Raw genomic sequence first — 14,844 nt, forward strand, 5'->3', positions numbered from 1 at the left:
AAAGCTTTGATCATTGTGTGATAGCTATGGAAACGAGAGACAGTCTTCCCAATTTTAGTTTTGTGACCTCTAAAGTCATTGAGGAAGGTGAACGTAAACGAGAAAAATCAGGTGATTCTAGCGGCATTCAAGTATATGCACAGGTACATACAAATAAAAGCAGCAACAACATACAACACGAAAACAACAAAGGCAAAAAAGATTTGAAGTGCTTTACTTGCGAGCGTACAGGCCATTTCGCGGCAAAATGCCGATATAAAGAAAATAAAAAAGACCTTCACAGAGAGCAAAAGTCATTTACAATGTTAGCAGCAACAAATACATCGGTCATCAATTGTAATACTTGGTGCGTGGATAGTGGAGCTACAGCACATATGAGCAGCGATCGGGCGATGTTCACGAAATTTGAAGAACATACAGAGAGAGTAAGACTGGCTGGTGGTAAATATATATATTCGGAAGGAATAGGTGAAGTGGAGATAAAAACTGCCGAGGGTGATATATTATTAAAAGATGTTTTGTACATACCTGGCATGGGAGGTAATTTTGTATCAGTAAGCAAAGCTGTACAAAAGGGGTTTCGTGTTAAATTTTCGCAAATGCAAGCAGTCGTTTATGACAAGTATGGCCAATCAATATTAAAAGCAAGACAAAGCGGTGGTCTATTTATAATTGATGATATAAAAAATAAGTGTTTTAGTTTAAATAGTAGCGATTGTGTACAATGGCACGCAAGATATGGGAATTTAAATTATGCAAGCTTACAAGAGCTAGCCTCAAAGAAGATGGTTCTTGGGTTAGAAAACATGAAATTCATAAAAGGTGAAAGTTGTATAGCATGTATGAAATGTATAATCACTACACAACCGTTTCCACATAATTCTACCGAGCGCGCTAAAGATTTGCTCGATATTATTCATACGGATGTTTGTGGCCCCTTTAGAACTAATTCGTTGGGTGGTGCTAGGTACTTCGTAACGTTCATTGACGACAAATCTCGCAGAATATTTATATATTTTATTAAGACCAAAGATGAAGTTTATGAAAAATTCATTGTATTTAAAAACTTAGTCGAAAGTCAAACTGGGAAGAAGATAAAGATAGTGCGAAGCGACAACGGTTTGGAGTACGTGAATAAGAATTTTGAGAACTTGTTTAAGCACTGTGGTATAAAAAGGCAGCTCACCGTTCCATATTCCCCACAGCAAAATGGGGTGGCGGAGCGGATGAACAGAACAATTGTTGAGATGGCGAGAATGATGATGACGTATGCGAATGCTTCTGAAATGCTATGGGCAGAAGCGATGGCAACAGCAGTGTATATAAGAAACCGTTCGCCAACGAAAGCGTTGAGCTACATGACACCGTACGAGGTGTGGACGGGTAGAAAGCCATTGGTAAGTCACTGAAGAGTATTTGGTTCGACAGCGGTTTGCTTGGATAAGACTGAGAAAAACAAATTACTGGCCAAAGGCAAAGAATATAAGATGGTAAGCTACTCACTTACGGCGAAAGCCTATCGGCTATACGACCAGCAGGGTCGAAGAATAATCGAGGCACGCGATGTTAGGTTCGCTGAATTAGTAAACAATAATGATAATTCTGCCATAGATTTGGTGGACGATATACAACCATACGTATTTAATAATGATTCAGAAGAGCAAGATGATGAGGGCCTTACAAATCAAAAGCGTGCTCGCGAGGATGATGATGAATGTGTTAGAATGCAAAAGCGTGGTCGCGAAAATTGTGAGTTTGATAATAATGACGAAATTGTAGTTCAGGAGGAGCCGCATACATGCTGTGGTCGTGGCAGGCCTAAGTTATAACGCACTGGTTTGCGCGGTAGGCCAAAGAAAATAAGAAGCTGTTTAAATGTTTTGAAATGTTCAAACGTTATTGATATTCCGCAGTCTGTTGAGGAAGCACTTAGCAGTAAGCACGCTTCGGAGTGGGCAGATACGATGCAAAAAGAATACGCTGCATTAATTAAAAATGAAACCTGGAAGGCTGAGAGTTTGCCAAACGGCCATCGCGCTATTGGTAGCAGATGGGTTTTTAGCGTTAAACGGCGCGATGATGGTAGCTTAGAAAAATTTAAATGCAGATTGGTTGCGAAAGGCTGCAACCACCAATTAGGTATAAACTACAAAGAGACGTTTTCACCTGTGGTGCGCTATTCAACTATTCTTTTGGTACTTGCATTAGCAGTTGAGTGGAAACTTTTTGTTCACCAAATGGACGTATGTACTGCATACCTAAATAGTGAGTTAAGCGACATTGTGTATATGAGGCAGCCGGAAGGCTTCGTGGATGAGGCGAATCCAGATCAGGTTCTACGTTTAAAAAAGGCCATTTATGGCTTGAAACAGTCGGGTCGAGAATGGAATGCGAAACTGGATGGTGTTCTGAAAGAAATTGGTTACGAACCATGCGTAAACGAGCCTTGCCTCTACAAAAGAAAAACCGGCGATAATATTTCTCTAATTGCCGTTTATGTTGACGATTTGATAATTGCCTGTAAAACAAAATCAGAGTTAAACGACGTTAAACCACATATCGCAAATAGTTTTGAATGTGTTGACAAAGGTCAACTTGGATATTTTTTGGGTATTAAGGTAGAACGTGAGGGTGAACTTGGCGCAATGCATATTAGCCAGTCCCAATATATAAAAGATTTGCTTCAACGACATAGTATGGTACAGTGCAGGCCAGCATCAATACCACTCGATGCTGGATTTTCATTCGGATGTGAAAGTGGCACATGTAAACGCATAGACCCTATCGAATATCAATCTTGCATAGGGGAGTTAATGTACTTGGCCATATCTACACGCCCAGACATAATACATTCGGTTTGTAAGTTAGCGCAGCATAATGTTGAACCCCACAAAGAACATGAAGCAGGAACTAAACACATATTAAGATATTTGGCGTCGACAGTATCATTTCAAGTTATCGTATCGGGCATGTGGAAACCCAATTAAAGGCTACGTAGACGCTGATTGGGGAGGCGATATGATGGATCGTAAATCTTTTTCTGGTTATGCCTTTATGCTAGGCGGGAGTGCAATATCATGGCAGTCTAAAAAACAGCAGACAGTAGCACTAAGCAGCACAGAGGCCGAATATGTTCCACTTACAGAAGGCGTAGAAGAGGCGATATTTCTCCGTAACCTAATGAATGAAATTGGACGTAAGCAAGAGGTACCAACAATTATCTTCGGCGATAATTTAGGTGCGCAGCATTTGTCCAAAAACCAAACGTTTCATGGTAGAAGTAAACACATCGACATCAAGCACCACTTCATTAGAGATATAATAAAGCACGGTGACATTGAGATCAAATTTGTTCCTACTAATGAAATGATTGCTGACGTTCTAACGAAAAATTTGAGTAAAGAAAAACATTTGAGATTTTCAAAACGCTTGGGATTAAACGAGGACCAGTAACTTAACCAAAACATTCACGTTGAGGAGGAGTGTTAATAATATTCATTGATATGGCAACGCTAATATTTTGCTCGTTTGTCTCTAAGCCCGTTATATACTTCATATATGAATACATACATGATATTTTTTCACATCTTTGTATTTAGTCGCATTATATTCATTAAACGTAATACATTAAACTAAAGGCCCGTGTCGTTAATATTTCTCTTGGTGTTCCTCCAACAATACACAAACAAAAAATTTTAAAACAAAACATCACTACTTACTTCTTCAACTGTGATTAGAAGACTAAATTGTTTAACACTAATTATATGTAACAAAGGTATTGAACATAATAAAACAGAAAATATAAACAAACTAAAGAACAGTTTTTGTAAACAAAAATATTGGAAAACATCAATACATAAGACGGCAAAACAGTAACGATTCAGCTGATCATCCTAGCGTTGGTGCTGTTGTCACCAAGACGATGGTGTAAATATGCATTTACATACATACATATATGTATATGTTTTTGAAAAATGCATTAGGGGTGTCTGTTGTTTTTTATAAGGTATGCGTATGCACAATTAGAAGTGTCGGATTTGAAATTAATTTTCTTGTCATTAGGTGTGTCTACTATATGTAACATTTCTAAAATGAATCTTTTATTGTAATTTTTCTCTTCTTCCAAGACGGTGACATTTTCGAAGTCCGGGTAATGCCCTGTATCTCTACAATGTGATGTTAAAGCTGTTTTGTTTTCCGAAAAATTATTCCTTAATTTTATATTTGATTTGTGAGCGGATATCCTTGTCTTAAGTTTAGATTTTGTAGTCCCTACATATACTTTCTGGCATAAGTGAGACCCGTCGCCATTACAAGGAATCTTGTATACCACATCGGACTTGTCATACTTGGATATTTTATCCTTAAAATTGCTGAAAATGCACCGGAGCGTATTGTCATACGTAAAGGCTAGTCGTACGTTTTCCTTATCATATAAGTTCGAATATTTTATCCTTTCCGATAGCCCAGCGACATATGTTGCAGATTTGTATATTTTATCCTGCGATGTTTCTCACACATTTTCACCACTGGGTCGAGAATAGTGGTTATAAATCAGTTCTTTTTTTTTAATTTGATGAGGAAGTTGTTGTCCTCTAACGTCTCTTTAATTATCTTTATGTTTTTGTTATGGTACATATTGTCGCTGATGGAAAGAACCCGCCGCACAAAGTTGTTGGCCGTATTAATAACTATTTTCTTCTCGTGTTGCGAGTTGAAGTTGATGAGTCTTCCGGCTTCTTAAACCAATCCATAGTTAGCATGTTCTTTTCTTAATAACAAGAGTGTCCAAGAACGGTAGCTTTCCATCTTTTTCCACTTCTATTGTAAATTTGACAGCCCTATGGTATCCATTTAGAAGGCCCAGCATTACTTCCATGTCTTCCGTTCTGACTATGGCGAAAAAGTCGTCGACGTATTTTGTGAGCAATCGTGGTTTGTTGACCGAATCCTCCTCGAATCTGGTAAGCAGCTCCTCCATCACGATATCTGCTATAACGGTCGAAGCTGGCGAACCCATGGGCATCCCCGAACGTTGCTCATATATCTTTTCATTGTATTTGAAATACCTGTTCTCTTTTATGCAGAACTTCACCACTGTCAGAAAAAGCTCTTTGGTCATGGACGTGTACTCTTTTATTTTTATCCATTTTGACTCTATTATCTCGAGTGCTAAATCTACAGGCATACTGGGGCTCAACGAGACGACATCGAATGACACTAAACTCTCATCATCGTTAACATATGTGTCTTTGATTTTGTTCTAGCTCCTGATGATGAATTCAGACTGAATTCGAAATATTGAGTGAAAATAAATTAAAACAAAAACATATTTATTTGTTCTATTTAAAACCGGCCTTCAGCTTAATCAAATTTTAAAATATTATATGCTGTAAAGATTTTAAATTTTTTGTTAAAATTTGACTTAAAAAATCTTTTTTTTTTAAAGTGGGCGTGTTCGTCTTCCGATTTTGCAAATTTTTATTTAGCACACATATAGTAATAGGAGTAACGTTCCTGCCAAATTTCATCATGATATCTTCAACGACTGCCAAATTTCAGCTTGCAAAACTATTAAATTACCTTCTTTTAAAAGTGGGCGGCGCCACGCCATTGTCCAAAATTTTATTAATTGTCTGTTCTGTGTCATAAGGTCAATCCACTTACCAAGTTTCATCGCTTTATCCGTCTTTGGTAATGAATTTTTGGCACTTTTTTGGTTTCTCGAAATTTTCGATTTCGAAAAAGTCCGATTTCGTTCATTTTAGATAGCGATCTGAGTTGGGCACTCATCTACTCACCTACATACCAAATTTCATTAATATACTTTAAAATTTACTCAGGTTATCGTGTTTACGGACAGACGGACGGACGGACATGGCTAATGAATTATCTCGATTAGTTTATGCCGTTACGGGGTACCTTTATGCGGACAAAGAACTACATACTCGCAATGCGAGTCAAGTTCGAATGAATGAAATGTGACAAATGTGATACAAATGGAAATATGTTAACATATATGTATGTACATATAAGCATCCAAATTTTTATAGTTTTGTGAGAATTTGCAAAAATCCAGTTATGTGCTGTGGTTAAAGTGAACTGTGCTAGTGTCAATGTATTGCCAATTGTAATATCCCTGCAAAAAATGCGTTTAGTCTAAGATGAATCCGGGATGAGTCGCAAAGGAATATGCGACTATTGTCAGTTCTAAATTTGGGGCTATGCTATTTGGGACTATGTCATGTATATAACCGCACTGAAACATGTTTGTCTACGTTTTAGATTCTTTAACAAGACAATGGGCCTAATGATTAGAAAATAATGTTTTGTTTTTTATAGACTTAACATACATTTTTAAGTTGCTTTCACACAAGTGTCTGAAATACTTTAAGAAAAAACGTTTCGTTATTTATATTTATTCTCCCGACACAAAGGCAAACTTAATTAATTTCTCGTTAGCAATTCTTTTGTGTTCTTTTCAGTTCAATAAACAAAGGCGTTGCTAATTAAAACCACATGATCGCTAGATTATATTTACTTTTTAGATGTTGGTTTTATGTGTGCCGGCTCGACGTCAATAATTTAACAGCAGTTTTATTTTTTATTCCGATATATTTCGGTTACACGTCAGTAACCGTCTTCAAAAGACTATACAAAACAATATAAAAACAAATTTTCAAACACGTAATATACCATATTTTATAAACATACACACATTTTGAGCTAAACGTCCGTTCGCGTTGGTCATATTTGGCGTTGGCGTGGAATTTTGTACTGTCGATTTTGTTGTGAGTATCGTGTCGTTTAGTCGTATATCTGGTGGTGTATATATTATGTGTAACATTTCCAGTGTTAATCTCTTTCTATAGTGATTTTGTTGTTGTAATACCGACGCTTTCTCAAAGTTCGGACAGTGGCCAATAGATGCACAGTGGGCCATGAGTGCCGTTTTTTGGTTATTTAAATTATGATAATGTTTTATGTCCGATTTGTGCTATTATTATTTGCTTTTTAATTAAAAAAATATTTCATACAGAGAAGGATTAGCGTGTGATATAAGGCTATGCTCACCTGGTTGCTATGGCGCCCAGTAAAATTTTAGGTGATCAATGGCCAATGGTCACACAAATAATTTTTTCGCAAATTTTTCAATTTATCAGACTTTGAAACGTTCATCGTGCAATATCAAATTGTGGGTACATCGTACAAAGGAAAGAACGAAATTATGAAATATTGAAATATGTAAAGAGTTGTAGAATAATAATGCTTTTGAAAAAAAAAAAAAAAACAAAAAACCTTTTTCAGGCGTTTTCATGACAATATAAAATTTTAGCTTAGGTACTTACTATAATTCTTAAGTTTAGTGAAAGAGTTCCGAAGTGGTTCTTAAATAGTCTCAAAATAAGGATTCTATTCGAAATTAGTTTTAAATAATTTCAAAAAAATTAAAAAATGATCTCTCAGTAATGGTGAAATGGTTCTAAAAGTAACTTCGGATTGGTCTTAAAATTGTCTTGAAACGATTTCGCAAATAAATCTGAAAATATTCTTGATCCCGATTCGATCTCGAAGCCGCCTTGATATATTTCCCGTAACGATCTCGAAAAGAAGCCGTAAATGATTACGAGGTAGTCCTGAAATCTGGGAAAAAATTTCGAAATTATGCCGCAACATCCCCGTATTTGATCACGAAACAATCATGAAATGATTCCTATAGGATTCTAAAAAAATGTGAAATCTAAACCGAAATATTACCGCAATGATTGAGAAATAATAAATAACCCAAAGTGCTCCTGTCAGGGTAATATCGGTACTATTACGGGATCATTTGGGGACCTTTCCGGCATAATTTCTGGATGGTTTTCGGGATCCGTCCTGGATTCCGTCAGGGTAATTTCGGGACTTTTTCGGTACTACTTCGGGATCATTTGAGGACTGTTCCAGAATAATTTCTAGATGGTTTTCGGAATCCGTCCGGGATCCCGTCGGAGGGTAATTTTGGGACTTTTTTGAACCATTTCCGGAATCATTTAGGGACCCTTCCGAGATGATTTCTGGAGTCGTCCGGAATCCCGTCTGGGTAATTTCGAGATTTTTTCGGGTTCATTTCTGGATCCGTTCGGGATCCTATCGGGGTCTTTTCGGGACTTTTTCATTTTGGGATCCTTCCGGGATCATTTCTGGATGGGTTTCGGGATCCGTTCGGCATCCCGTCGGGGTTATTTCGGGAATTTTTCTGAACTATTTCGGGATCATTTGCTTACTTACCCTTCAGAGATCAATTCTGGATGGTTTTCGGGATCCGTCCGACATCCCGTCGGCATCACTTCGGGACCGTTTCGGGACTATTTAGGGATCATTTTGGTACCCTTACGGGATAATTTCTAAATGCTTTTCGGGATACGTCTGGGATCCCGTCGGAGTTATTTCAGCATTTCAAGTTTACAGCGGGGTATGTTATGTTCCGTTTCACCCGAACTTAGATTTCCTTACTTGTTTTTCCTTCTATTAATTTGTCTTCTGTTTTCTTTTTCTCCTTTTAATTGTTGCTTTGTTTTGCAAAGTCCACATGTATTTTATTTTTTTGAAATTATTTAAGTTCAATTTATCTCTGTCCACACCTCAAACAACTGAAACCGCGCCTGCTGGCTGTCAAAGTCTAACACAAATCCTGCCCGCCCCTTCTTGACGCTATCTAACAAAACGTTGCAAGCAGCTTTTGCAGTTATTTGCAACAAAACGATTTTCATGTAAAACTATCATTCGCAAGCAGTAAATGCAACTCTGTTGATAGCACATAAATATTAAGTAATTTTCTTGTATGATGTAAAAATAAAATTAAAGTTCTTTTTTAATAATTTCTTTCTTTTATGTTACATTTTAATTCTGCTTGAACTTCTAATTTGTTTTATGTCTGTCTGCATATTATTTTGCCGTTTTATTCACCTATGACGACTAATCATTCATTTCTTTGTTGTTGGAAAAAATTATGACAGTAATTGCATGGAAAATCTTGTAATTAAAGATATTAGAGTGTCTATTAGAAGAGCAATTAGACCACCGTCAGTGATGGCAAATGATGACTCGTTTTAGAGTCATTTAAAATATGAGATTGAGAGATCAAAATTTGTAGTAAATGAAATTTAGTTTAACCTCTTTGTGTTCCAGTTTATTTATAAAATGATTCCAATCTGACGTATGCTGTGTAATAGTAGGCTGAGTGTGCTTGACCCACATGTCATAATTAGTGTATTTATAAACGGTCATAATACTTCATATTGTCATAATGTTGTAAATTATCCAAAGGTCGGTTACTGTTCAGCATACCCGCAAAGTAAATTTCTGTTATTGAATTTTATTGCAAGTTGCTTTGCAGAGTCGCTATGTATGACAATTTGTAGACCTGCTCGGCCTAAAGATCTGCTGATATCTGTGCTTGTTGCAGGTGTCATACCCTTTTCAGGTATTTGGAAAAACCAGGAATCTCAATTAGGGTTTTATTTCGTACTTCAAGTGAAGCGAGGAATTTTTATTCCTCCTTTTTTTACCTTAAAGTCCGAAACATCTCCATAATTTATCTAACCTAATGTACTCACTTAAAGTTTAATTTACCCGTTTATACGATTCTGGGCATCCTAAAAACCGTTAGTCGCTTCTACTTTTAGCCATTCGGCGCTTTTTGAAAATTCTAGAGGATCTTACGTCGTTCAGAAAAGTTTCTGTATGAACATAGAGTGTTATAGCGAAACAGCACGGTTTGTACAATGTACCATTGTCTAATTTACAGTTTTGCTTAAATAAATATTTTCCCGAGTTCAAGTGACTGTTATTAATTGTTGAAATTATGTCTATATTGCAAGTGTCATGAGCTAAGATATTATAAATCTTATATTTGAATCTACATTGTCTCCACTATCTTATTACGCTTTTATACCTTTCATGAAAATGAATTGGTATATTTAGTTTGTCACGGATTTCAAAATTGTAAGTCCTTAAAAAAACGCGATAGACCCATCAAGTATACAAGCAGGCCCGACGAGGGGGAGGGGATTCCCCTGGCCCTGGGTTTCTTAGGGGGACCGCGATTTAGAGGTACTAAGCCTTTTTTTTTAATTCAGGAGTGTCTTTAGTTGCTCCATGTGCAAATTTTAAGCCGAATTTCAAAAGCAACGAATATTGATAATGAGTTTTTGACTGGGCCTTCGAACAGGGGGGAGACAATAAAAACATCAAACAAAAATGAATGTTTACATGATCCAGAAATCGTGGTGACACTGATGAAGGTTCATCTTCAAAAAGTCTTCCAACAATACCACCAACTATGTATCAAAGTCCGGATTATTTAAACGACTTCGACACCGGTACCGTGAATAATGAGGTTTTGCTATCTGAAGGAGTCAACGAAATAATTCGTCGAGGTTACCAAAAGGGTCCTGTTATTTTTCCACGTGATTGTCATGACGAGGCATTTCCTACCTCGTTGTTAAACAGAATCTTGCCAAATGGAGAGAAAGTGGAGCGTGACTGGTTAGTGTGGAGGGGCAGTAGCAATGCTTTTTATTGCCTACCATGTCGACTGTTAAGCACCAATAATTTAAATCGACCTAAAATATTCGGATATTCGAAATTCCAGGTATGAAAGAAGCTATACGATAAACTGCCATCACACGAAAATACGCAAGATTACATTAAATGTTATATACAATGGCGATCTTTACAAAATCTAATTCAAAAGGGGGCTAAAATTAATACAGTTATCAATGAACAGCTAATCACTGAAACTCAAAAGTGGAAAAAAAATTTATATAGAATTTTGAACACTTTTTTATTTTTGGGTGAAAGAAGCCTATCTTTTAGAGGCGAAAGTATATATCTTGGTGAACGAAACAAAGGAAATTTTTTGGGCATATATGATCTTATTATCCATTATGATTCGATACTTAGAGATAATTTTGAGAAAGTTAGGATTTCACAACAGCAGCACAAACGTACGCAAGTTCACTATCTTTCCACAGACATTCAGAACGAGTTTATAGAAATTTGTGCAAAACACGTGAGGGAAACTATATTAGATCAAGGCAAGAAAGCCAAGTATTTTGTTATTATCGTTGATCCTATGCCTGATGCTAGTCACGTTGACTACGTTCATTATGCGCTAACTCCATTTCAATTCGAAAGCAACAAATTTTACAATTCAAGAACGGGTTTTGACTTTCGTGAATTGTAACCAAAAAACTGGTCAGAAAATCGCTGATCTAATTTGCCATACTTGATTGAAGATTGTCGTGCACAAGGGTACGATAACGGCGCCAATATGAAAGGAGCTTACAACGGAGCACTACGTCACATTCTCGACAAAAACTGGAATGCTGATTACTCGCCTTGTGCAACCCACAGTCTCAATTTATTTGGTGTTGATGCTGCAGAATCTTGTACGGCTGCAATTACTTTCTTCGGAGTTGTACAAAAATGTTTTACTATTTTTAGCAGCACTCTACAACAATGGGAAATCCTCAAAAAATGTACCGAGCTCTCTTCATAGTCTTTCATCCAAAAGCCAAATTTGACTGCGCAAGCATACGGCGATGTTACCGGCATTCTCAAGTACATCAACAAGTTCGAATATATCTTGCTGTCCTCAATTTGGTTTAAAATACTGACTACCATTAATGAAAGAAACGTGGTCCTCCAAGCTAGAGACGCCACCATAGATGTTGAGGTCCGAAATCTAGATGCCTTATTAGCTGATTTTAAGTTGATCAGGAACCAATGGGAAACAATTTTATACGAACGAAAAACAGTTGCTATGCGATTGAACATCTAGCCAAAGTTTCCGGACATTCGAAAGAGAAAATCCAAAAGACGTTCTGAAGATAATTTAAACGAGATGATTACGGACGATTCAGAGTCTGATTTTAAAAATAATACATTCCTGGTGATCGTTGATTCGGTAATCACTGGCATTACTGAACGATTTGCAGCTATGAGAAATTTGAGCGAGACGTTTTCCTTTTTGTGTTAATTTGAAGACATGGATGAAACTACGGTTCGGGCGAACGCAGCATAATTTGTAGAAAAATACAAGTCGGACATTTCTCAAAGCTTAGAATGCGAAATAATTCACTTGAAACACATTTACGAAGCAAATTTTGATAAAGGCCTGTTACCATAGGAATTGCTAAATGCCATCTACATATGTTCAAAATCTGTATACGATTTTCCCCAACATTTGTGTTGCTTAAGTATCTTTTGCACTATACCTATTACTGTAGCTAGTGCAGAACGTTCCTTCAGCGTCCTGTCAAGAATCAAAAAGAGCGAGTTGCAAGACTTGCCACGCTTTGTGTTGAATCCGTTTTGGCAAGACAGTTAAATTGTGATGTTCTAAAAATTCTGCAGCGAAAAAAGCAAGTAAAGCCACTCCTTGATATCCGAACCTTCTATATTGAATAATTAAAATTTATAATCATCAATATTAGAAATGTACTAAAATGTTACCAAATAACTAGAAAAGATTATTTGAAACAATATATGGCTGTTAAAAGAGAATTCTATTTCTAAGGTACTATAAAACGGTATAAATAGTAAATATTCTGTGTTAATTTTATTTTCAGCTTTTAGTCCAAAATCATATAGTTGATGCGGCAACAATTTTTTTTGATGTAATCCATTATCCATATAATGATTCATGAATGAGACGTCATTAATTCAAATTAATCAAATGTATTAGTGAAATTTTATAGGGGCCCGTAAATTGTTTAGTCCCGGGCCCGGATTTTCTCTCTATGGCCATGTATACATATTTATAAGTATACCGAAATGATCAGGATGAGTTTATTTAGCCATGTCCGTCTGTTCGTTTGAACGCAAACTAGTCCCTCAACTTTTGAGATATCTCGATTAAATTTGGTGAGCTGGTATATTGGGGTGACCAAATAATCATTTGTAGGAACTGAAGAGCTCGGACCACTATAGATACATCCTCCATACAACCGATTTTTCAAATAATAGGGTTTTTGCCATTTATTTCTCTTCTTAACTGCTAGAAGACAAGCTTCACATGATGTTTACATATAAGGCATACATTGTTGTTTTTTATACTCAGCGTGTTTTGCACACATAGTATATTAACTTTGATTGGATAACGGTTGGTTGTACAGGTATAAAGGAATCGAGATAGATATAGACTTCCATATATCAAAATCATCAGTATAGAAAAAAAATTTGATTGAGCCATGTCCGTCCGTCCGCCCGTCCGCCCGTTAGCACGATAACTTGAGTAAATATTGAGATATCTTCCCCAAATTTGGTACACTAGCTTATCTGGACCCAGAATAGATTGGCATTGAAAATGAGTGAAATCGGATGACAACCACGCCCACTTTTTATATATATAAAATTTTGGAAACCGCCCCCTTTATGACTAAGCAATTTTCTATGTTTCGGGAGCCATAACCCGAAGAAATATTAACGGATCGTAATAAAATTGGGTACACAAATTTTCCCTATAGCAGGAAATATTTCTAGAATAAAATAATTAAAAAAAATTATTAAGTTAAACGGTTTTATTGAAAACAATACTTACATGAAGTAATAATAATAATAAAAGCTAGAAAATAATTAGGTAGGTCCTGGGTACTAGTCATCACACTCCTCATCAATCTAGGTCGTTGATAAGACAATTAAATAAAAGCGTTGGGCACGTGAAATTTCTAAAAGTGTGAGGCGTAGCAAAACCTTATTAAGGTTTTGTTGGTCTTATATATGACTATCAATAGAAATTTGACGCGTCCAACGCTTTTATTTAATTGTCTGATCAACGCCCTAGATTGATGAGGAGTGTGATGACTAGTACCTAGGACCTTCCTAATTATTTTCTAGTATCACGATGGCATACTTACGTTTGTCAGAGTTCCGAATAATTAATTCAACGCACGCTATTTTATTTAATGTTAAATAAAGAAAGTGTTATTATTAGAAATGATGAATATACACTTTAATGTATTTTAAGCGAATTATGATTGTGTTAAATACGACGCTTCGTGCTGAAGGTTCGAGACAGACTGCTTCGTCTCGTTCATTTGATTTTTCTCCTCAAAATCGTATTTTTACTTATTTAGAGTTGCCATGTCGGCTGACACTAGCTTTTAGTATTATTATTACTTCGTGTAAGTATTGTTTTCAATAAAACCGTTTAACTTAAATTTTTTAAATTATTTTATTTTAAAGTTTTTAGTCTTTACCATTTTATTTACTGGCTCGAGGCCATATAAATAAAAACACGGTGTTTATATTTGTGCCAATATATTCGGATTACATATCGGTAATCGTCTTCAGGGCGAACTAACAACGAACATAAAAACATATAATGTAAAAAACAATAATTCTATAAAATTAACCGAAAAACACTAGATACATACATTTATTTTACATCCGTATTCTCTAACCACATCTAACATCCGTATTTTCCAACGAGGAGTATTAAACTGTTTATTTTTTGTTAACAAGTGTCTGTATACTTGAGCTGTGTTATCAGTATCTGCTTTGTAATTTATACGTACATATGTATGTCGGTGTATTCACTATATGTGACATTTCCAATGTATATCTCTTTTTCCATTGTTTCTCTGTTTGGATAACTGAAGCGTCGTCGAAGTTCGGAGTGTGTGCCTCTCTAGCACAGTGGGTCATGAGTGCTGTTTTGTGGTTATTTGTATGATTACATTGTTTAAAATCGGATACGCGTTTTGAATTTTGATTTCGTAGTGCCCACATATATCTTGTTACATAATTCTTTGTCACTACCTCTGTAAGGTATTTTGTATATAACGTCGCTTTTTT

At 36.1% G+C, this 14,844-nt stretch overlaps 1 long non-coding RNA gene across 1 annotated transcript in view; it reads right to left on the reverse strand.

Moving 5' to 3' along the window:
- LOC137233873 (uncharacterized) overlaps positions 1-6,754 on the reverse strand; it is a 50,978-nt gene extending 44,224 nt beyond the window's left edge. Inside the window, exon 1 of the long non-coding RNA XR_010947587.1 lies at positions 6,542-6,754. This is a non-coding gene — a long non-coding RNA (uncharacterized lncRNA). The remainder of the gene's footprint in view (positions 1-6,541) is intronic.
- Between the last annotated feature and the right edge of the window lie 8,090 nt (positions 6,755-14,844).

The sequence above is a fragment of the Eurosta solidaginis genome, chromosome 5 (assembly GCF_040869045.1).
Source record: "Eurosta solidaginis isolate ZX-2024a chromosome 5, ASM4086904v1, whole genome shotgun sequence".
Classification (NCBI taxonomy): Eukaryota; Metazoa; Arthropoda; class Insecta; order Diptera; family Tephritidae; genus Eurosta; species Eurosta solidaginis.